This window comes from Salmo salar, unplaced genomic scaffold (genome assembly GCF_965601325.2).
Source record: "Salmo salar unplaced genomic scaffold, fSalSal1 ptg000408l, whole genome shotgun sequence".
NCBI lineage: Eukaryota > Metazoa > Chordata > Actinopteri > Salmoniformes > Salmonidae > Salmo > Salmo salar.
Genome location: NW_027675377.1, coordinates 1,296,928 through 1,319,121, shown reverse-complemented (window position 1 = coordinate 1,319,121; position 22,194 = coordinate 1,296,928). Strand labels below are relative to the sequence as shown.

The 22,194-nt window shown below is 43.9% G+C and overlaps 1 long non-coding RNA gene across 1 annotated transcript; it reads right to left on the bottom strand.

Annotated features, from left to right (window-relative positions):
* Window positions 1–11,619: 11,619 nt before the first annotated feature.
* LOC123741778 (uncharacterized) lies at window positions 11,620–21,233 on the bottom strand. Its single transcript, XR_006769360.2, has 2 exons — window positions 20,083–21,233; window positions 11,620–12,398 (listed from the first exon to the last, which is right to left on the bottom strand). It is a non-coding gene; the product is annotated as an uncharacterized LOC123741778 (long non-coding RNA).
* Window positions 21,234–22,194: the final 961 nt, after the last annotated feature.

The following is a 22,194-nucleotide window of genomic DNA, read 5'->3' as shown; positions in this document are numbered from 1 at the left end:
CTGAAGCTTGCAAGACGATAACTGAGTCCGCCATGTTGATACCGGCAAGAACCACAGAGGTTTCTGTAAGACTGAACCTGGCGCCCGGATACCGGATGGAAGGCACCACTGCGTTCTTCCAACCCTCCCCAAAACTATTCGACTTGGGGCTAACTATCAATGGCAACCCACTGTTGGAACTAACCGCTAGATCCACTTACCTCCTGGTACAAAATCTGACTCAAGCAGATATTTCCATTCCTCGGCACACTCAGCTAGGAACATTGATCGATTACGCCTTCCATGATTTTGAACTAGTTGTTCCTGTGATTGGGCCTCTTCCGTCCTCCCTAGACCTAGATGGCGAGGGAGGTACGCTGTTTACTTGTCAGTCAAAAGCAATAGCACTAACTCCTGTCTTGCCACTGGACGACACATCGGCATTCCGGCTGGATGTCGATCCTGACAGCAACCTGTTAATATACTCCATCGTCACGGAGGATGATATTGCGTCTCCTCCTGCATGCGAAGTACACTCTTGTGAGGAAACAACCGATGACTCTTCCAAAGGTGACATGCCGTCACCACCCGATGAAGACCTGTACAATGTCGCCGAACCATATCCTGGTTTCCATGCACAGGTAATACAACTACTGTCGGAGACTGATGCTCTTGTCAATGACACTGAACGCCATCAGTTGAGAGAATTGTTTAACAAACACAGTGAGATCTGGTCGACAGACTCGCTGGATTGCGGGGTTACGGGTATCCATGTGGTGCGTATTCCTAAGCCACCCGGAGCAACTCCTACGTTCGTTAGACAATACAAAATCCCGCTCGCAGCATACGCAGCAGTACAAGAGATTATCGATTCCTTATTAGCTAAACGGATAATCAGGGAATGTAACAGTACGTACAGCGCTCCCGTGTGGCCCGTTCTGAAACCAACGGGTAAATGTCGTCTTACCATTGACTATAGACAACTCAACAAACTGGTTCCGTTGTCTCGTTGGCCAATGACACAGCTCGACCAAGAGTTGCCAAAGGTGGCAAACGCCAAGTACTTCTCCACCGTCGACGTGGCAAATGGTTTCTGGACCATGACAGTCGACCCGCGTGACCAACACAAGTTGGCTTTCTCTTTCTCGAACAAGCTCTTCACGTTCAATCGTTGCCCATTCGGGTATGCGAACTCCCCCTCAGAGTTCAACATCTTCCTGCACAAGGCGATGCCAGACGCAGCCTCTAGGGGGACGATAATTTACGTGGACGACGTTCTCATGAGAAGTGAGACTTGGTCACATCACCTCAATGAAATGGACCACGTTCTCACCCAACTCGGGACTGCAGGGGCTAAGTTGGCCATCATGAAAGGACAATGGTGCAGGACCAAGGTAAACTACGTTGGGCTTCTGGTGGGTGCCGAGGGCATCCTGCCACAGTCTAACCGAATCCAAGCAGTCCGCAACATCAAAACACCTACAAACCTTCACGAGGTGCGCAGCTTCTTGGGAGTATGTAATTACTCCCGTCAATTCATCGAAAACTACGCCGACTTGTCAAAACCGTTGACTCACCTTCTTCAGAAAGACACCCCATTCGTTTGGGATGTCACTCACAACGAAGCGGTGGCTTCCTTGAAAAACCTGCTTTGCGAGGCACCCTGCCTGGTATACCCCAACAAAGACAAGACATTCTTTTTGGAAGTCGGTTTCTCAGAGCACAGCCTTAGCGCTGGGTTGTACCAAAAATACGACCAAGACAAACGTGTGGTTGCTTACGCGAGCAAAACACTCAACCCCGCCGAACACAAATACTCAGACTGCGAAAAAGCGCTGCTGTCGACAGTCTGGGCGATCAAACACTTCACCAGTTATGTCGGCGGACAAAAGGTGATCATAGAAACATGTCACCAGCCTGTGACTTTTCTGAAAAGCCAACGAATCCGTGAGGGTGCTGTACACAACAGCAGGATAGCGGCTTGGCTCATGACGCTGCAGAGCCATGATGTAGTAATCAACTACGCAAAAGCAAAGAACCTGCCTTTGGGCAGTGCTTTGGCGGTGTGTCAACACTGTGGTGACGATGAAACCGACTCCGGACCACCCCCGCGTGACATCGCTCCGCCATTGCCTTCGAACCATCACTATTTCGAAGAGAACGTGTGTCTCGACATGCCGATGGCATTTGTAGATGGCTGTTCTTACCGCCATCTAGACCACTTGCAAGCTGGGGTGGGATTGGTATGGCACAACGACATTCCGTGCAAACCACTTCAATTTCAGCTTGGCAACAAGACCAGCCAGTTTGCAGAAGTGGCTGGCGTGCTGATCACCCTGCAAACAGCGGTGAAACACGAATTGGCAGAACTGGCGATCTGCACCGACTCAAACTACGCGAGACTCACCTTCTTATGCCACTTGCCGTTTTGGAAACAAAAGCACATGACTACTTCAAGTGGTAAAGAGGTGAAAAACAAAGAGCTCATTCTAGCTTGTGATGATCTCATCACCAAACACGACATACAGGTGTATTGGAAGAAAGTCAAGGGACACTCCAAATCACCTGGTCGTGACAAACTTGGCAACGACCATGCTGACAGCATGGCGAAATCTGGTGCAATTCACAGCACCCCTTGGGTGTTTGCTGCTCGAGACGAAAAACCCACTGAGGAAGCTATGGTGTCTCCGGTAACGCGTAGCCATGTAGCACCATGGAAAACGTCGTCGCACAAACATAATGTGTTGCTAACGCATTCATTCATGAATGGCGACCTGGTAGCAATGCAACACCAAGATGAGTCCCTCGCCACTTTGATGGCATTCCTGTCGGATCCTGTCAACCACCCAGTGTCCGAACTGGCTTTGGCAGGTTCACACGACTTGCGTTCACTGTACGCAACCAAACAGCAATTCACACTTGTAGATTACCTATTGGTATATGTTTCAGAAACCGACACCGCTCGAAGGTGGGTGGTTCCTTAAACAAAGAGGGGGATAATGATAGCTCATGCCCACGACGAGCCATGTGGAGGCCATAGGGGGTCAAGGCTACATGTGAAACATTGCGACAGGTGGCCCACTGGCCTCACATGGAACAAGACGTGGCACGATACGTGAGGGGGTGTCTAGTTTGTTGCCAGTTTCAACCCACCAAGCCACTTCACAGAGCACCCCTGCAACGCAAGGGTGTGTCTTACCCCTGGAGCTCGATCCAGATCGACTGGGTCGGCCCAGTTGCCAGGTCGGCCAGAGGCAACAAGTACCTCCTCACAGTGACTTGCGCATTCACAAAGTGGGTGGAGTGCCTGCCGACGACCAATGATACAGCGGAAACCACTGCCGTTCTTTTGCTAAACCACGTTTTCAGTCGTTTCGGCCTGCCAGGAGAAACCGTGGACAGCGACAGAGGAACCCACTTTTCGGCAGCTGTAATGACCGAACTGTGGAAGCTCCTGGGAGTCAAAGCTAAACTCCACATCGTGTACCACCCTAGGAGCTCGGGGGGGGGGGGGGGTAGAAAGGAGCAACCAATCAATTGTCAGAATCTTGAGGAAATATGTGGCAGCCAACCACAAAGATTGGGACCTCAAACTCCCATTGGTACTGATGGCAATCAGAGCCACACGCAACAGGTCTACGGGAATGACACCCTTTGAGATGATGACGGGCCGGCAAATGACCCTTCCACTGCATCTCCTGTACCAACCGGGAGATGTCGCCGCAGCCACCGCCTACACGGCTCATCAATACGTAACCGACTTGCGGAACCATCTCCAGACTACCTTTGCGTACGCTCAAGGACAATTGGAAAGAAGTGCAGAAGGTGACAAGACCTATTACGACAAAAAAGCCTCACACCAGGTGTTCGAGGTCGGAGATAAGGTGTGGTACTACATATACACCAAACCCGCGGGCGTCGCAACAAAGTTCCTGCCCCACTGGACGGGGCCACACGAGATTGTGGTGAAGCTATCACCTGTAGCTTACCAGATCAAAATCAGCAAAGGTCGACAAAACGCCACATTAAAGTGGGTCCACCGGAACCAAATCAAGTTGTACACTCCCCCCATGGGAATAGAAGGGGTGCTAGCCAGCACCGAATAGATAAAAACCCTAGCAAAAAACCAGAGGTACTAAGAAAATTCTTAAGTACCCTCAGCTGATCCCTTCCAGGAGACCAGTACGTTGCACCTAATATCTTTTATTCTCTTCCCAGCTACCAGATATACATCTGTTGTCACTAGTGATATCGTCCTGCGCTGTACTGATTAAAAATAAGAAAAACAGAAAAATAGTTGTCAAAACAATTTTTGTTTACGAATACAAATAACTGAAATAATCCAACAATCTCTGATTATGCGTTTCTGTAGGATGGAGTTCCTTTGGATGATCCTGACACTCTGCGCCCTGGTCAAAACCAACCCAGCAGACGTAATCACGAACGGACCCCCTACGGGAATCGTTCTCCGCGACGATCCAGGACTCCTCATAACTAACTGCAGAGTACACACGCAGAGGGTATATGTCCGCCTAGATGCAGAGAATGTGTACCGCCAACACATTCCACCTGCGGCGCATTTGAGTTGGGCCGGGGCTGACTGGACCAGCCAGGCAATTAAGCACGCCCAGCTAGACACTGCCCATATGTTGGCCCAACTCCAAAAGTTCACAGTAACCCAGTCAGAACTAGCTGAGCCCAGGCGAAAAAAAAACGATTCGTCGGGGCGCTACTATCGATAGGGGCAGCCGTAGGGTCACTATTTGCCCTAGGTACCACTGCCGTCAACGCAGTCAGTCTAGCCACAGTCAAGAGGAATGTTAGGGAGATTACTGAAGAGATGCCACTTATCCAGCAGCAGATGAAGGCACAGGCCCTTAGGTTGCAACATGTGGGAAAGTCTCTCCAGGACACTATTCTGGTGGTCAACACACACGCTACTCTCCTGAACAAAACTATCCTGTCTGTAGGAAAGCTAGCAGAGGTCATGAACCATGACTATGCCCATGTCCAATTGGTTCGATTGTTACTGGAGGATTTTCTCCGTGAAGTTAGCTCTTCTATGGACCACTTGGCCATGAATAGAATCCCCTCATATCTAGTGCCCCTCTCAATGGTGCACGACATATTGACCTCAGCTACTTCAACCACGATAAGGCCGTTACAGTCACATTTGGCCTATAGTCTGGGGTCGGCCATCCCAATACACGTTGATGTTGATCGTAATGAAGTGGGTTTTCTACTGACGCTGCCGGTTGTTGAACTGGAGAATATCTATAGATTGAAAACGGTTCTCAATGTAGGATTTTGGCGCGACAGTACCCACGTAAAGATTGCCACACCCCAGTTGTAGCTTACCAGGAAAACAACCCAGATTTCTATCTCACCCCTAACCTGCTAATGTGTACTCTAACCAAAGATGTCCACTACCTTTGTCCTAGCAAACCATTTGTCAGGGATAACACCGAGCGTCTTTGTGGTATTAAAGCTATCACCAGCGAAGAACGCTGTAGAGCCAAACTAACAGCCAGGGATGGGGCCACCACCACACAAGTGGAGGTGGTAGGGAACCGATGGTTGGTCAACACACCGTTCGCGTCCGCCACTATGACTTACGAACGCCATGACTCCATCACCCAATTGAACCTCCCCAACCAGACTGTTTTTGTTACGGTACCAGAGGGGGCGATTATTCACGTAGACGACCTCGCTCTATACCACCTTCCCGAAGACCGGATAGACACAGAGATTGAAATGCCGGACGCTTTTGCTAAACGTTCCCTTGAGTTACCACAAGCCATTCAATACCAAATCCAGTACGAGGGACCCATGACTGTTGATCTTAGCGTACTGGATGAGGCACTGTTAGTCGACCCGACTGACTACAGACCAAAAGATTGGTCTGTCGCCCGCTCTTGGACGGTGCCGGACAGTATCCTGACTGTTACTATGATCCTTGGTCTCATTTCCCTTGGCGTGTGTACCTACTACGTACACAGGCGCACACGTGCAATGGAAGACCTAATGAGGTCTTATACTAGGATCACCCGTGGGACGGAAGCGATCCCGATTTTTGGAAAGTTGGCAATGGACCCGGAAACCCTCTTACAGGGCCCAGTCCCAGCCTCCTCTCCCGAACTCGCTAGGTCAGCCCAGTAATGTCCCTGATGTAAGCTTTGGCCTTCAGGGGCCAAGTTTTTCCAAGTGCCTTAACTACCCACCTGCAAGTAGGATCACCCTAGACATGACATTAGAGACAATGCCATGATAGAGCTATTTAGCCTAGACCTTGGACATATATAGAACATAGTCCATATTAGATGATTAAGGTGTGGTAGACATATTTTGTATACTTTTATGTTTTTATTCCAATTTTTCGTTTCATTACCTTTGACACTTAGGAAGCCTTAGAGCCAAGACGCCGCTCGTTTGGGGAGGAAATGTAATGATGTATTGCCTGAGTGTTGTGCATTATTAACGTCTGCCAAGTTACTGCCTAGGTCCACTAGCCGGGATAACCGGACGACGGGCCGGAACACAGAGCCACTGCCAGACCTCCTGGGTCCATTCTGGTGGTGATCCACAGCTTGCGGAAAGCCTACCAGGGTGAACCACCAAAGGGGGGGGGGGCTGCTCTGATGATCCACAGACCAGGACATCCGATGGTCATTCTTATGGTGGGTTGCAACATGCAGAATCATTCCAAGTTGAACCTACCAGAGGGGGACTGTCATGACTGTCCTGATCAGGTCAGGGTACAGGAGACCACCACCCTACAGATTATCTCCCAAACCCCCAACAGAGGAGGAGAGATCTAGGGGTCTGAAGATGTGGGGGTTTTATGACCCCTCACGCCCATAATAAACCTTAGGCCACAGAGAAATTCCTTTGTCCTCACAATGGAAAACTGGCCTCAGAACATTAAACATGCAATAAAGGGACTTTGGAACAATGGTTTCCGTCAGCCACAATGGTGGTCAGGACGAGAGGTGCAATATGAAAATGTATGTAACTTTTGTATTGTTATTAAAGGTTAAGAGATTACGTTATTATGAAAACATTGTACCTTTAAGAGTTTTCCCAGTATATGCCTGATGTTTATACATTGTACGTTGTGTGGAAAATATCCAAAACAAAGAGAATGTTTTGGTAAAGATGAGATGTGAAGGTAGTGTCTAAAATAGGATTTTAGTCAAATCTAGGCCTTGCCCCTTAACTTGGTCCGCCCAGAGAATTGCCCTAAAGGCGGTTACGCCCACTTCTGACCTGAGGGTATAAGACAGGAGAGTGAAGAATTAACATATCAGACTAATTGACCCCAAGCTGCAGCGAAGGTCTAACAAAGTCAACGAACCCCAAAACGAAACACAAGGTTGAAGACAAAGAAATCTTTTCTACACGAGCTACGGACGAGTAGCTGTGTCTAAGCGGGTGAATTCAAGCCGAACCACCCAGCCTCCACTCTCCATTGAATCGTGGTATCTACACCGTTCGAGTCCGAAGTTGTGAGCTCTGAGCTACAGAGCTGTCTGTCCTCAGAAGACCCCTTTCAGATCAAGGGCGAGGGATCAGACCACTTAGCCAAGAAGGACACTGACATCGTGAGGACAACCAGAGAGTTGCGCCGGAGAAGTGCGTCATTGAGAAGCCTAAACGACACACGCGGAGCTTCCCACCTGAGACCTCCAACACGTAATTACATCATTATATTCTGACCCATAAGAGCGGCAGTTCGGGGCAAGGCTAGGTTTAAATAAGCATAGCTGACAAATGAACCCAAATGTATATTTCTCTCGTGTACTTCCTTTGTTTCTCTCTCTTTTAAATCCCCATTTTGGGTAACACGCGCCATAGTGTGTTGGCCCGTTATACTAAGTCCTAATCAATAGCTAGACTGTGTTTTGTGTATGTGTATTTTTATCATCATTTTAGCTTGCTAGTAAATAAATAATCAACTAAGATTGGTGTGGTAAACTCATTGGTGAAGCCCGGGTCCGTGCAGATTCCCGGATTATGCGACGTTCAGAATGAGACTGTAGAGGAAATTGATTAATTTAGCGACTGTTGTAAAATCGATATTCTGATATCCTTTGAGTTAATTTGGGAAATAGAAACTCAATCAAAATAATTTTCCCATGGTGCCCCAGGTTGATGAGTTAATAATTGCTTGATTCATTGCTTAATTCATTTAATCACGCAATTATGAACCGTTAATCATTCGATGAGCAACAGTCGTCACATTAACTAATACAACGTCACGACACCTGTCTTACTTTCTGTCATGTTGAGATTGGTTTCCCTGTCTTACTTTCTGTCATGTTGAGATGGGTTAGTTCTTCTTGAGAGAACTAACCCAAAATTAGTCCAACTAACCCAAAATTAGTCGAAAGGCTAAGGGATTCTCTAAATAGCTCAGTCTTATCACTCAATATGAGTCAAAATCTGTCACTTCCAGGAGTGCTCATTTTGTCAAAAATGAAAAAACGAAAAAAATAACAACTCACAGCTGTGTTAACCTGTTGGGGCTAGGGGGCAGTATTTGCACGGCTGGATAAAAAAATGTACCCGATTTAATCTGGTTACTAATCCTACCCAGTAACTAGAATATGCATATACTTATTATATATGGATAGAAAACACCCTAAAGTTTCTAAAACTGTTTGAATGGTGTCTGTGAGTATAACATAACTCATTTGGCAGGCAAAACCCTGAGACATTTTCTGACAGGAAGTGGATACCTGATGTGTTGTATTACCTTTAAACCTATGCCATTGAAAAACACAGGGGCTGAGGAATATTTTGGCACTTCCTATTGCTTCCACTAGATGTCACCAGCCTTTACAAAGTGTTTTGAGTCTTCTGGAGGGAGATCTGACCGAACAAGAGCCATGGAACGATGATGGCCCATTAGACACCTGGCGTGCGAGTTCATGTTGGGTACCCTCGTTCCAATACGTTATAAAAGAGAATGCATTCGTCCACCTTGAATATTATTCATGTTCTGGTTAAAAAAGGCCCTAATGATTTATGCTATACAACGTTTGACATGTTTGAACGAACGTAAATATATTTTTCCCCCTCGTTCATGAAGTGAAGTCCGGCGGGCTTAGATCATGTGCTAACAAGACGGAGATTTTTGGACATAAATGATGAGCTTTTTTGAACAAAACTACATTCGTTATGGACCTGTGATACCTGGAAGTGACATCTGATGAAGAGAATCAAAGGTAATGGATTATTTACATAGTATTTTCGATTTTAGATCTCCCCAACATGGCGGCTAGTCTGTATCGCAACGCTTATTTTTCTGGGCGCAGTGCTCAGATTATTGCAAAGTGTGATTTCCCAGTAAGGTTATTTTTAAATCTGGAGAGTTGATTGCGTTCAAGAGATGTAAATCTATAATTCTTTAAATGACAATATAATATTTTACCAATGTTTTCTAATTTTAATTATTTAATTTGTGGTGCTGACTTGAATGCCGGTTATTGGAGGGAAACGATTTCCTGAACATCAACGCCACAGTAAAACGCTGTTTTTGGATATAAATATGAACTTGATAGAACTAAAAATGCATGCATTGTCTAACACAATGTCCTAGGAGTGTCATCTGTTGGAGATTGTAAAAGGTTAGTGCATAATTTTAGCTGATTTATGGTTTTGGTGACGCCTGTCTTTGAATTGGCACAACATTACACACAACTCTTGTAAATGTACTGTCCTAACATACTCTAAATTTATGCTTTCGCCGTAAAACCTTTTTGAAATCGTAAAACGTGGTTAGATTAAGGAGATGTTTATCTTTCAAAGGGTGTAAAATAGTTGTATGTTTGAAAAATTTGAATTTTGACATTTATTTGGATTCAAATTTGCCGCTCTTGAAATGCACCTGCTGTTGATGGAGTGCACCACGGGTGGCACGCTAGCGTCCCACCTAGCCCATAGAGGTTAATGGAGCCAAAGGTCTAACGTTAAATTATAAACCTGATGAACTGGGAACCAGATCTCTCTGATCTGATTAACTGTCTGTTAATGAAGCCTAAGGTCTAACGTTAACTTACACAGCGACTCAACTTCCATAAAAGTTGTTCAGGAAAACTAAACCTGATGCTAAACCTGAAAACTTACTTGGACATGGACTGTTTCCTCACCTTATTCTCCTTGTGGTTATCCATGGTTGTTGGTTATTTACCAGGTAACAACAAGTGAAAATGAAACAAGGACTGAAGCACTCCTTATTTTAGTCAACTAGCGACTGAATAAAAATGGTGTTTCTTTGAAAAGATGGGCGTGTCTGATATGAAACATACATACAAGGGGAAAGAATCCACAGAGTCTGATATGAAACATACATACAAGGGTAAAGGATCCACAGACACAGAGTCTGATATGAAACATACATACAAGGGGAAAGGATCCACAGACACAGAGTCTGATATGAAACATACATACAAGGGGAAAGGATCCACAGAGTCTGATATGAAACATACATACAAGGGGAAAGGATCCACAGAGGCTGATATGAAACATACATACAAGGGGAAAGGATCCACAGACACAGAGGCTGATATGAAACATACATACAAGGGGAAAGGATCCACAGAGTCTGATATGAAACATACATACAAGGGGAAAGAATCCACAGACACAGAGTCTGATATGAAACATACAAGGGGAAAGGATCCACAGAGTCTGATATGAAACATACATACAAGGGGAAAGGATCCACAGAGGCTGATATGAAACATACATACAAGGGGAAAGGATCCACAGAGGCTGATATGAAACATACATACAAGGGGAAAGAATCCACAGACACAGAGTCTGATATGAAACATACAAGGGGAAAGGATCCACAGAGTCTGATATGAAACATACATACAAGGGGAAAGGATCCACAGAGGCTGATATGAAACATACATACAAGGGGAAAGGATCCACAGAGGCTGATATGAAACATACATACAAGGGGAAAGAATCCACAGACACAGAGTCTGATATGAAACATACAAGGGGAAAGGATCCACAGAGTCTGATATGAAACATACAAGGGGAAAGGATCCACAGACACAGAGTCTGATATGAAACATACAAGGGGAAAGGATCCACAGAGGCTGATATGAAACATACAAGGGGAAAGAATCCACAGACACAGAGTCTGATATGAAACATACAAGGGGAAAGGATCCACAGACACAGAGTCTGATTATCTTTCTGCACATCTCTTAATTTACAATGCTGGTTGCCATGGTTAACACAAACACAGGACATTAAATTCTACCTGAATTGACTCAGAATAGTAACATAAGTGTAGTCCTACAGTGAGGTCACAGAGAGGTCAAACAGGTGTGTGTGTTAGTCAGATTACCCAGTGTCCACAGCAACACTATTGATGATTCTCTACTCCCAGTGTAGTGGTGTACTATGGTCTTAGTCCTCCCCTCATTACCATTATTTACCATTACGTCTCTATGAAAAGTCATCTGACCATAGAGTCTTGAAGTGTTAATACTTTCTGGGTCTTGTCAGAGCCTGCTGGACATTAAAACTGGTTCTTCCCTTATTGAAATGGTGAATAAAGAAACATACAGCTTTCATTTTGTCACGGCTGTCTGAAGGATTGGACCAAAATGCAGCGTGTTCGAAGTTCCACATATTTATTTATTCCGTATAACTAAATGCTATACACTAAATACTAGAAATACAACAAACAAAAAAAAACTTGACGCAGAGAGGAAAACACACTACTCAAAATGAATCACCCACAAAAACAGGTGGGACAAACATCAACTTAAATATGACCTCCAATTAGAGGTAGCGAGGATCAGCTGTCTCCAATTGGAGATCAACCCAAACAACACCAACATAGAAATACAAAACTAGAAACTGAACATAGAAATACAAAAACAGACAAACACCCCCTGTCATGTCCTGACCTACTCTACCATAGAAAATAACAACTTACTATGGTCAGGACGTGACACATTTTCAATGAAGACAAAATGAAGAAAAGTTAAGAGAGTTAATGTACGATTTAAGACGGCCTGTATCTCTGTATTACAGCAAGTCAAATAAAGATGAGTGGAAACAGGAAGTGTGACTTCTTTCCCTAATGTGGACATTGGAGACATGCCTCTGATCATTCTCCTGTATAGATACTGTTCCTGTTATAGTGGAGACACGACCCTGATCATTCTCCTGTATAGATACTGTTCCTGTAATAGTGGAGACATGACTCTGATCATTCTGCTGTATAGATACTGTTCCTGTAATAGTGGAGACATGACTCTGATCATTCTCCTGTATACATACTGTTCCTGTAATAGTGGAGACATGACTCTGATCATTCTACTGTATAGATACTGTTACTGTAATAGTGGAGACATGACTCTGATCATTCTCCTGTATAGATACTGTTCCTGTTGTCACGTCCTGACCAGTATAAGGGTTAATTGTTATGGTAGTTTGGTCAGGACGTGGCAGAGGGTATTTGTTTTATGTGGTTCGGGGTGGTGTTTTTGTAGAAGGGCGTTTGACTTATTATTTCCGGGTTTTGGTTTATGTTCTATGTTTATGTATTTCTATGTTTAGTCTAGTGAGTGTATTTCTATGTTAGGTTAATGGGGGTTTGGGACTCTCAATTGGAGGCAGGTGCTTCCTCGTTGCCTCTGATTGAGAGTCCTATATATGGGTAATTGTTTGGTGTAGGTTTTGTGGGAGATTGTTTCTTGTCTAACGTGTGTGAGCCTGAGAAGACTGTTCGTTGATTGTGAGTTCGTTTTGTTATTTTGGTGTTCATTTTGAGTCTAATAAAAGTTCAAGATGAGCAACCACATACCTGCTGCATTTTGGTCCTCCTTTCCCGACGAGAACTGTGACAGAATCTCCCACCAAATATAGACCAAGCAGCAGAGTAAGGAGCAAGGGGAATTCAATTTGGACTGGCGGGAGAAATGGAGGTGGTCGGAGATGAAGATGTGCATTTCCAGGGCTATGGAGGGGTTAACCTCTATGGGCTAGGTGGGACGCTAGCGTGCCACCCGTGGTGCACTCCATCAACAGCAGGTGCATTTCAAGAGCGGCAAATTTGAATCCAAATAAATGTCAAAATTCAAATTTTTCAAACATACAACTATTTTACACCCTTTGAAAGATAAACATCTCCTTAACCTGTTAGGGCTAGGGGGCAGCATTTGCACGTCTGGATAAAAAAAATGTACCCGATTTAATCTGGTTACTAATCCTACCCAGTAACTAGAATATGCATATACTTATTATATATGGATAGAAAACACTCTAAAGTTTCTAAAACTGTTTGAATGGTGTCTGTGAGTATAACAGAACTCATTTGGCAGGCAAAACCCTGAGACATTTTCTGACAGGAAGTGGAGACCTGATGTGTTGTATTGACTTTAAACCTATCCCATTGAAAAACACAGGGGCTGAGGAATATTTTGGCACTTCCTATTGCTTCCACTAGATGTCACCAGCCTTTACAAAGTGTTTTGAGTCTTCTGGAGGGAGATCTGACCGAACAAGAGCCATGGAACGATGATGTCCCATTAGACACCTGGCGCGCGAGTTCATGTTGGGTACCCTCGTTCCAATACGTTATAAAAGAGTATGCATTCGTCCACCTTGAATATTATTCATGTTCTGGTTAACCTCTTGGGGCTAGGTGGGACGCTAGCGTGCCACCCGTGGTGCACTCCATCAACAGCAGGTGCATTTCAAGAGCGGCAAATTTGAATCCAAATAAATGTCAAAATTCAAATTTTTCAAAAATACAACTATGTTACACCATTTGAAAGATAAACATCTCCTTAATCTAACCACGTTTTACGATTTCAAAAAGGTTTTACGGTGAAAGCATAAATTTAGAGTATGTTAGGACAGTACATTTACAAGAGTTGTGTGTAATGTTTTGTCAAGTCAAAGACAGGGTCACCAAAACCATAAAACCAGCTAAAATGATGCACTAACCTTTTACAATCTCCATCAGATGACACTCCTAGGACATTATGTTAGACAATGCATGCATTTTTAGTTCTATCAAGTTCATATTTATATACAAAAACAGCGTTTTACTATGGCATTGATGTTGAGGAAATCGTTTCCCTCCAATAACCGGCAGTCAAGTCAGCGTCAGAAATTAAATAATTAAAATTAGAAAACATTGGTAAAATATTATATTGTCATTTAAAGAATTATAGATTTACATCTCTTGAACGCAATCAACTTGCCAGATTTAAAAATAACCTTACTGGGAAATCACACTTTGCAATAATCTGAGCACTGCGCCCAGAAAAATACGCGTTGCGATACAGACTAGACGTCATGTTGGGGAGATCTAAAATCGAAAATACTATGTAAATAATCCATTACCTTTGATTCTCTTCATCAGATGTCACTTCCAGGTATCACAGGTCCATAACGAATGTAGTTTTGTTCAAAAAAGCTCATCATTTATGTCCAAAAATCTCCGTCTCGTTAGCACATGATGTAAGCCAGCCGGACTTCTCGTCATGAACGAGGGGAAAAAATATATTTCCGTTCGTTCAAACATGTCAAACGTTGTATAGCATAAATCATTAGGGCCTTTTTTAACCAGAACATGAATAATATTCAAGGTGGACGAATGCATACTCTTTTATAACGTATTGGAACGAGGGTACCCAACATGAAGTAGCGCGCCAGGTGTCTAATGGGACATCACCGTTCCATGGCTCTTGTTCGGTCAGATCTCCCTCCAGAAGACTCAAAACACTTTGTAAAGGCTGGTGACATCTAGTGGAAGCAATAGGAAGTGCCAAAATATTCCTAAACCCCTGTGTTTTTCAATGGGATAGGTTTAAAGTCAATACAACACATCAGGTATCCACTTCCTGTCAGAAAATGTCTCAGGGTTTTGCCTGCCAAATGAGTTCTGTTATACTCACAGACACCATTCAAACAGTTTTGGAAACTTTAGAGTGTTTTCTATCCATATATAATAAGTATATGCATATTCTAGTTACTGGGTAGGATTAGTAACCAGATTAAATCGGGTACATTTTTTTTATCCAGACGTGCAAATGCTGCCCCCTAGACCCAACAGGTTAAAAAAGGCCCTAATGATTTATGCTATACAACGTTTGACATGTTTGAACGAACGTAAATATATTTTTTCCCCTCGTTCATGACGAGAAGTCCGGCTGGCTTAGATCATGTGCTAACAAGACGGAGATTTTTGGACATAAATGATGAGCTTTTTTGAACAAAACTACATTCGTTATGGACCTGTGATACCTGGAAGTGACATCTGATGAAGAGAATCAAAGGTAATGGATTATTTACATAGTATTTTCGATTTTAGATCTCCCCAACATGACGTCTAGTCTGTATCGCAACGCGTATTTTTCTGGGCGCAGTGCTCAGATTATTGCAAAGTGTGATTTCCCAGTAAGGTTATTTTTAAATCTGGCAAGTTGATTGCGTTCAAGAGATGTAAATCTATAATTCTTTAAATGACAATATAATATTTTACCAATGTTTTCTAATTTTAATTATTTAATTTGTGACGCTGACTTGACTGCCGGTTATTGGAGGGAAACGATTTCCTCAACATCAATGCCATAGTAAAACGCTGTTTTTGGATATAAATATGAACTTGATAGAACTAAAAATGCATGCATTGTCTAACATAATGTCCTAGGAGTGTCCTCTGATGGAGATTGTAAAAGGTTAGTGCATCATTTTAGCTGGTTTTATGGTTTTGGTGACCCTGTCTTTGACTTGACAAAACATTACACACAACTCTTGTAAATGTACTGTCCTAACATACTCTAAATTTATGCTTTCGCCGTAAAACCTTTTTGAAATCGTAAAACGTGGTTAGATTAAGGAGATGTTTATCTTTCAAATGGTGTAAAATAGTTGTATTTTTGAAAAATTAGAATTTTGACATTTATTTGGATTCAAATTTGCCGCTCTTGAAATGCACCTGCTGTTGATGGAGTGCACCACGGGTGGCACGCTAGCGTCCCACCTAGCCCATAGAGGTTAATCTAACCACGTTTTACGATTTCAAAAAGGTTTTACGGCGAAAGCATAAATTTAGAGTATGTTAGGACAGTACATTTACAAGAGTTGTGTGTAATGTTTTGTCAAGTCAAAGACAGGGTCACCAAAACCATAAAACCAGCTAAAATGATGCACTAACCTTTTACAATCTCCATCAGATGACACTCCTAGGACATTATGTTAGACAATGCATGCATTTTTAGTTCTATCAAGTTCATATTTATATCCAAAAACAGCGTTTTACTATGGCATTGATGTTGAGGAAATCGTTTCCCTCCAATAACCGGCAGTCAAGTCAGCGTCACAAATTAAATAATTAAAATTAGAAAACATTGGTAAAATATTATATTGTCATTTAAAGAATTATAGATTTACATCTCTTGAACGCAATCAACTTGCCAGATTTAAAAATAACCTTACTGGGAAATCACACTTTGCAATAATCTGAGCACTGCGCCCAGAAAAATACGCGTTGCGATACAGACTAGACGTCATGTTGGGGAGATCTAAAATCGAAAATACTATGTAAATAATCCATTACCTTTGATTCTCTTCATCAGATGTCACTTCCAGGTATCACAGGTCCATAACGAATGTAGTTTTGTTCAAAAAAGCTCATCATTTATGTCCAAAAATCTCCGACTTGTTAGCACATGATCTAAGCCAGCCGGACTTCTCGTCATGAACGAGGGGAAAAAATATATTTACGTTCGTTCAAACATGTCAAACGTTGTATAGCATAAATCATTAGGGCCTTTTTTAACCAGAACATGAATAATATTCAAGGTGGACGAATGCATACTCTTTTATAACGTATTGGAACGAGGGTACCCAACATGAACTCGCGCGCCAGGTGTCTAATGGGACATCATCGTTCCATGGCTCTTGTTCGGTCAGATCTCCCTCCAGAAGACTCAAAACACTTTGTAAAGGCTGGTGACATCTAGTGGAAGCAATAGGAAGTGCCAAAATATTCCTCAGCCCCTGTGTTTTTCAATGGGATAGGTTTAAAGTCAATACAACACATCAGGTATCCACTTCCTGTCAGAAAATGTCTCAGGGTTTTGCCTGCCAAATGAGTTCTGTTATACTCACAGACACCATTCAAACAGTTTTAGAAATGTAGGGTGTTTTCTATCCATATGTAATAAGTATATGCATATTCTAGTTACTGGGTAGGATTAGTAACCAGATTAAATCGGGTACATTTTTTTATCCAGACGTGCAAATGCTGCCCCCTAGCCCTAACAGGTTAAGTAAACCCGAGAGGCAGCCCCAATAATTTTTTTGGGGGGGGCACAAGGGCAGTTTTTCGGGGCGAGGATGGAGCCCCAGGCCAGCTCTCCGCACTAGCCTGGAGGTGCGTGTTCCCAGTCTGGCACGTCCAGTACCAGCACCACGCACCAGGTTTCCAGTGCGTCAGCCCAGTCCGACGTCGCCAGAGCTGCCCGTCAGTCTGGCGTCGCCAGAGCTGCCCGTCAGTCAGGCGTCGCCAGAGCTGCCCGTCAGTCAGGCGTCGCCAGAGCTGCCCGTCAGTCAGGAGTCGCCAGAGCTGCCCGTCAGTCAGGAGTCGCCAGAGCTGCTCGTCAGTCAGGAGTCGCCAGAGCTGCCCGTCAGTCAGGAGTCGCCAGAGCGGCCCGACTGCCCGGAGATGCCAGAGCGGCCCGACTGCTCGGAGATGCCAGAGCGGCCCGACTGCCCGGAGATGCCAGGGCGGCCCGACTGCCCGGAGATGCCAGTGGCCCATCGGCCAGGATCAGCCAGAGTGGCCCATCTGCCCAGAGTCTGCCGATGACCAAAAACCAAGGGAGTCTAGCAGCAACCCTGAACTGAGTAAGCCTGACAATTCAGAACTTAAAGTGATTAACTGTTTAATTAATGAGTCTGCCTACAGGGTGGAGAGGAAGAGGTCTGCCCATGATCTGGAACAGGGGGAGTCTGCCTACGGCCCGAGGCTGATCGGGTCGGTGTGCATTTTGGAGGACAGTAGGCCGGAGCCTGAACCACCACCTGCTTAGGTGGGTTGGGGAGGGGGGGTGTAGCACAAGTGCCGTCGGTGACGGCAGCCACCCTCCCTTCCCTCCCTTTAGTTTAGGGGGATTTTTTTGTTGTTGTTGGGGTTTTGTTTATTCACGAGGTGCTTCCGGGGTCTGCACCTTTAGGGGGGGGTACTGTCACGTCCTGACCAGTATAAGGGTTAATTGTTATGGTAGTTTGGTCAGGACGTGGCAGAGGGTATTTGTTTTATGTGGTTCGGGGTGATGTTTTTGTAGAAGGGCGTTTGATTTATTATTTCCGGGTTTTGGTTTATGTTCTATATTTATGTATTTCTATGTTTAGTCTAGTGAGTGTATTTCTATGTTAGTTTAATGGGGGTTTGGGACTCTCAATTGGAGGCAGGTGCTTCCTCGTTGCCTCTGATTGAGAGTCCTATATCCTGTTAGGGCTAGGGGGCAGTATTGACACGGCTGGATAAAAAACATACCCGATTTAATCTGGTTACCACTCCTACCCAGTAACTAGAATATGCATATACTTATTACATATGGATAGAAAACACCCTAAATTTTCTAAAACTGTTTGAATGGTGTCTGTGAGTGTAACAGAACTCAAATGGCAGGTCAAAACCTGAGAGATTCCTTTACAGGAAGTGGCCTGTCTGACCATTTCTTGAACTTCTTTTCCATCTCTATCATTTACTAAGGATCTCTGCTCTAACGTGACACTTCCCACGTCGTCCATAGGCGCTCAGAGCCCGGGAAAAAAACAGAATGTCGTCATTCCAGCCCCAGGCTGAAACACATTATCGCCTTTCTCAAGTGGCCGATCAAGGGACCACTGGGCTTATATTACACTGGAATATTATCGCTTTTCTACGAGAAAAATGTCGTAAAAATTGATTTTAAACAGCGGTTGACATGCTTCGAAGTACGGTAATGGAATATTTAGAATTTTATTGTCACGAATTGCGCCATGCGCGCGACACTTCTTTACTATTTCGGATAGTGTCTGGAACGCACGAACAAAACGCCGCTATTCGGATATAACGATGGATTATTTTGGACCAAACCAACATTTGTTATTGAAGTAGCAGTCCTGGGTGTGCATTCTGACGAAGACAACAAAAGGTAATCAAACTTTTATAATAGTAAATATGATTATGGTGAGTGCTAAACTTGCCGGGTGGTCTAAATAGCGAGCCCGTGATGCCTGGGCTATGTACTTAGAATATTGCAAAATGTGCTTTCACCAAAAAGCTATTTTAAAATCGGACATATCGAGTGCATAGAGGAGGTCTGTATCTATAATTCTTAAAATAATTGTTGTGCTTTTTGTGAACGTTTATCGTGAGTAATTTAGTAAAATGTTAGCGAATTCCCCGGAAGTTTGCTGGGGGTATGCTAGTTCTGAACGTCACATGCTAATGTAAAAAGCTGGTTTTTTGATATAAATATGAACTTGATTGAACAAAACATGCATGTATTGTATAACATAATGTCCTAGGGTTGTCATCTGATGAAGATCATCAAAGGTGAGTGCTGCATTTAGCTGTCTTCTGGGTTTTGGTGACATTATATGCTGGCTTGAAAAATGGGTGTCTGATTATTTCTGGCTTGGTACTCTGCTGACATAATCTAATGTTTTGCTTTCGTTGTAAAGCCTTTTTGAAATCGGACAGTGTGGTTAGATTAACGAGAGTCTTGTCTTTAAATAGCTGTAAAATAGTCATATGTTTGAGAAATTGAAGTAATAGGATTTTTAACGTTTTGAAAATCGCGCCACAGGCTGCCAGTGGCTGTTACGTAGGTGGGACGAATTCGTCCCGCCTAGCCCAGAGAGGTTAAATGGGTAATTGTTTGGTGTAGGTTTTGTGGGAGATTGTTTCTTGTCTAACGTGTGTGAGCCTGAGAAGACTGTTCGTTGATCGTGAGTTCGTTTTGTTATTTTGGTGTTCATTTTGAGTCTAATAAAAGCTTCAAAGATGAGCAACCACATACCTGCTGCATTTTTGTCCTCCTTTCCCAACGACAACCGTGACACCTGTAATAGTGGAGACATGACTCTGATCATTCTCCTGTATGAAACTAATTCCTCCAGTCTATGGGTCTGGTCCCCTGGCCAGGATGGAAACTAATACCTCCAGTCTATGGGTCTGGTCCCCTGGCCAGGATGTAAACCAATACCTCCAGTCTATGGGTCTGGTCCCCTGGCCAGGATGGAAACTAATACCTCCAGTCTATGGGTCTGGTCCCCTGGCCAGGATGGAAACTAATACCTCCAGTCTATGGGTCTGGTCCCCTGGCCAGGATGGAAACTAATACCTCCAGTCTATGGGTCTGGTCCCCTGGCCAGGATGGAAACTAATACCTCCAGTCTATGGGTCTGGTCCCCTGGCCAGGATGGAAACTAATACCTCCAGTCTATGGGTCTGGTCCCCTGGCCAGGATGGAAACTAATACCCTCCAGTCTATGGGTCTGGTCCCCTGGCCAGGATGGAAACTAATACCTCCAGTCTATGGGTCTGGTCCCCTGGCCAGGATGGAAACTAATACCTCCAGTCTATGGGTCTGGTCCCCTGGACAGGATGGAAACTAATACCTCCAGTCTATGGGTCTGGTCCCCTGGCCAGAATGGAAACTAATACCTCCAGTCTATGGGTCTGGTCCACTGGCCAGGATGGAAACCAATACCTCCACTCTTTCAGGTTTTTGATGAGGTCACATGAAGAAGTACATGGTCCTAGCCTGCAAAGAGGACATCATCCAAGAGGTATTAGAAGTCTGTGATCAGAGTCATAGAAAAAAGAGGACAACATCCCAGAGGTATTAGAAGTAACTGTATTTATGATATATTTATTTATGGATCCCCATTAGCTACTGCAGGAGCTACTCTTCCTAGGGTTTGGCAACATTTTAAAACATTACAATACCTTCACAACATATTTCACAACACACAATGTGTGCCCTCAGGCCTCTACTCCACTACCACATACAGTTGAAGTCGGAAGTTTGCATACACTTCGGTTGGAGTCATTAAAACTCGTTTTTCAACCACTCCACAAATTTCTTGTTAACAAACTATAGTTTTGGCAAGTCGGTTAGGACATCTACTTTGTACATGACACAAGTCATTTTTCCAACAATTGTTTACAGACAGATTATTTCACTTATAATTCATTGTATCACAATTCCAGTGGGGTCAGAAGTTTACATACACTAAGTTGACTGTGCCTTTAAACAGCTTGGAAAACTCCAGAAAATGATGTCATGGCTATAGAAGCTTCTGATAGGCTAATTGACATAATTTGAGTCAAATGGAGGTGTATCTGTGGATATATTTCAAGGCCTACCTTCAAACTCAGTGCCTCTTTGCTTGACATCATGGGAAAATCAAAAGAAATCAGCCAAGACCTCAGAAAAAAATTGTAGACCTCCACAAGTCTGGTTCATCCTTGGGAGCAATTTCCAAACACTCTGAAGGTACCACGTTCATCTGTACAAACAATAGTATGCAAGTATAAACACCATGGGACCACGCAGCCATCATACCGCTCAGGAAGGAGACACGTTCTGTCTCCTAGAGATGAACGTACTTTGGTGCAAAAAGTGCAAATCAATCCCAGAACAACAGCAAAGGACATTGTGAAGATGCTGGAGGAAACAGGTACAAAAGTATCTATATCCACAGTAAAATGAGTCTAATATCGACATAACCTGAAAGGCCGCTCAGCAAGGAAGAAGCCACTCAGCAAGGAAGAAGCTCTAAAATTACCATAAAAAAGCCAGAGTACGGATTGCAACTGCACATGGGGACAAAGATCATACTTTTTGGAAAAATGTCCTCTGGTTTGATGAAACAAAGGACCATCATTATGTTTGGAGGAAAAAGGGCAAGGCTTGCAAGCCAAAGAACACCATCCCCAACCGTGAAGCACGGGGGTGGCAGCATCATGTTGTGGGGTGCTTTGCAGGAGGGACTGGTGCACTTCACAAAATAGATGGCATCATGAGGCAGGAAAATTATGTGGATATATTGAAGCAACATCTCAAGACATCAGTCAGGAAGTTAAAGCTTGGTCGCAAATGGGTCTTCCAAATGGACAATGACCCCAAGCATACTTCCAAAGTTTGACAACAAAGTCAAGGTATTGGA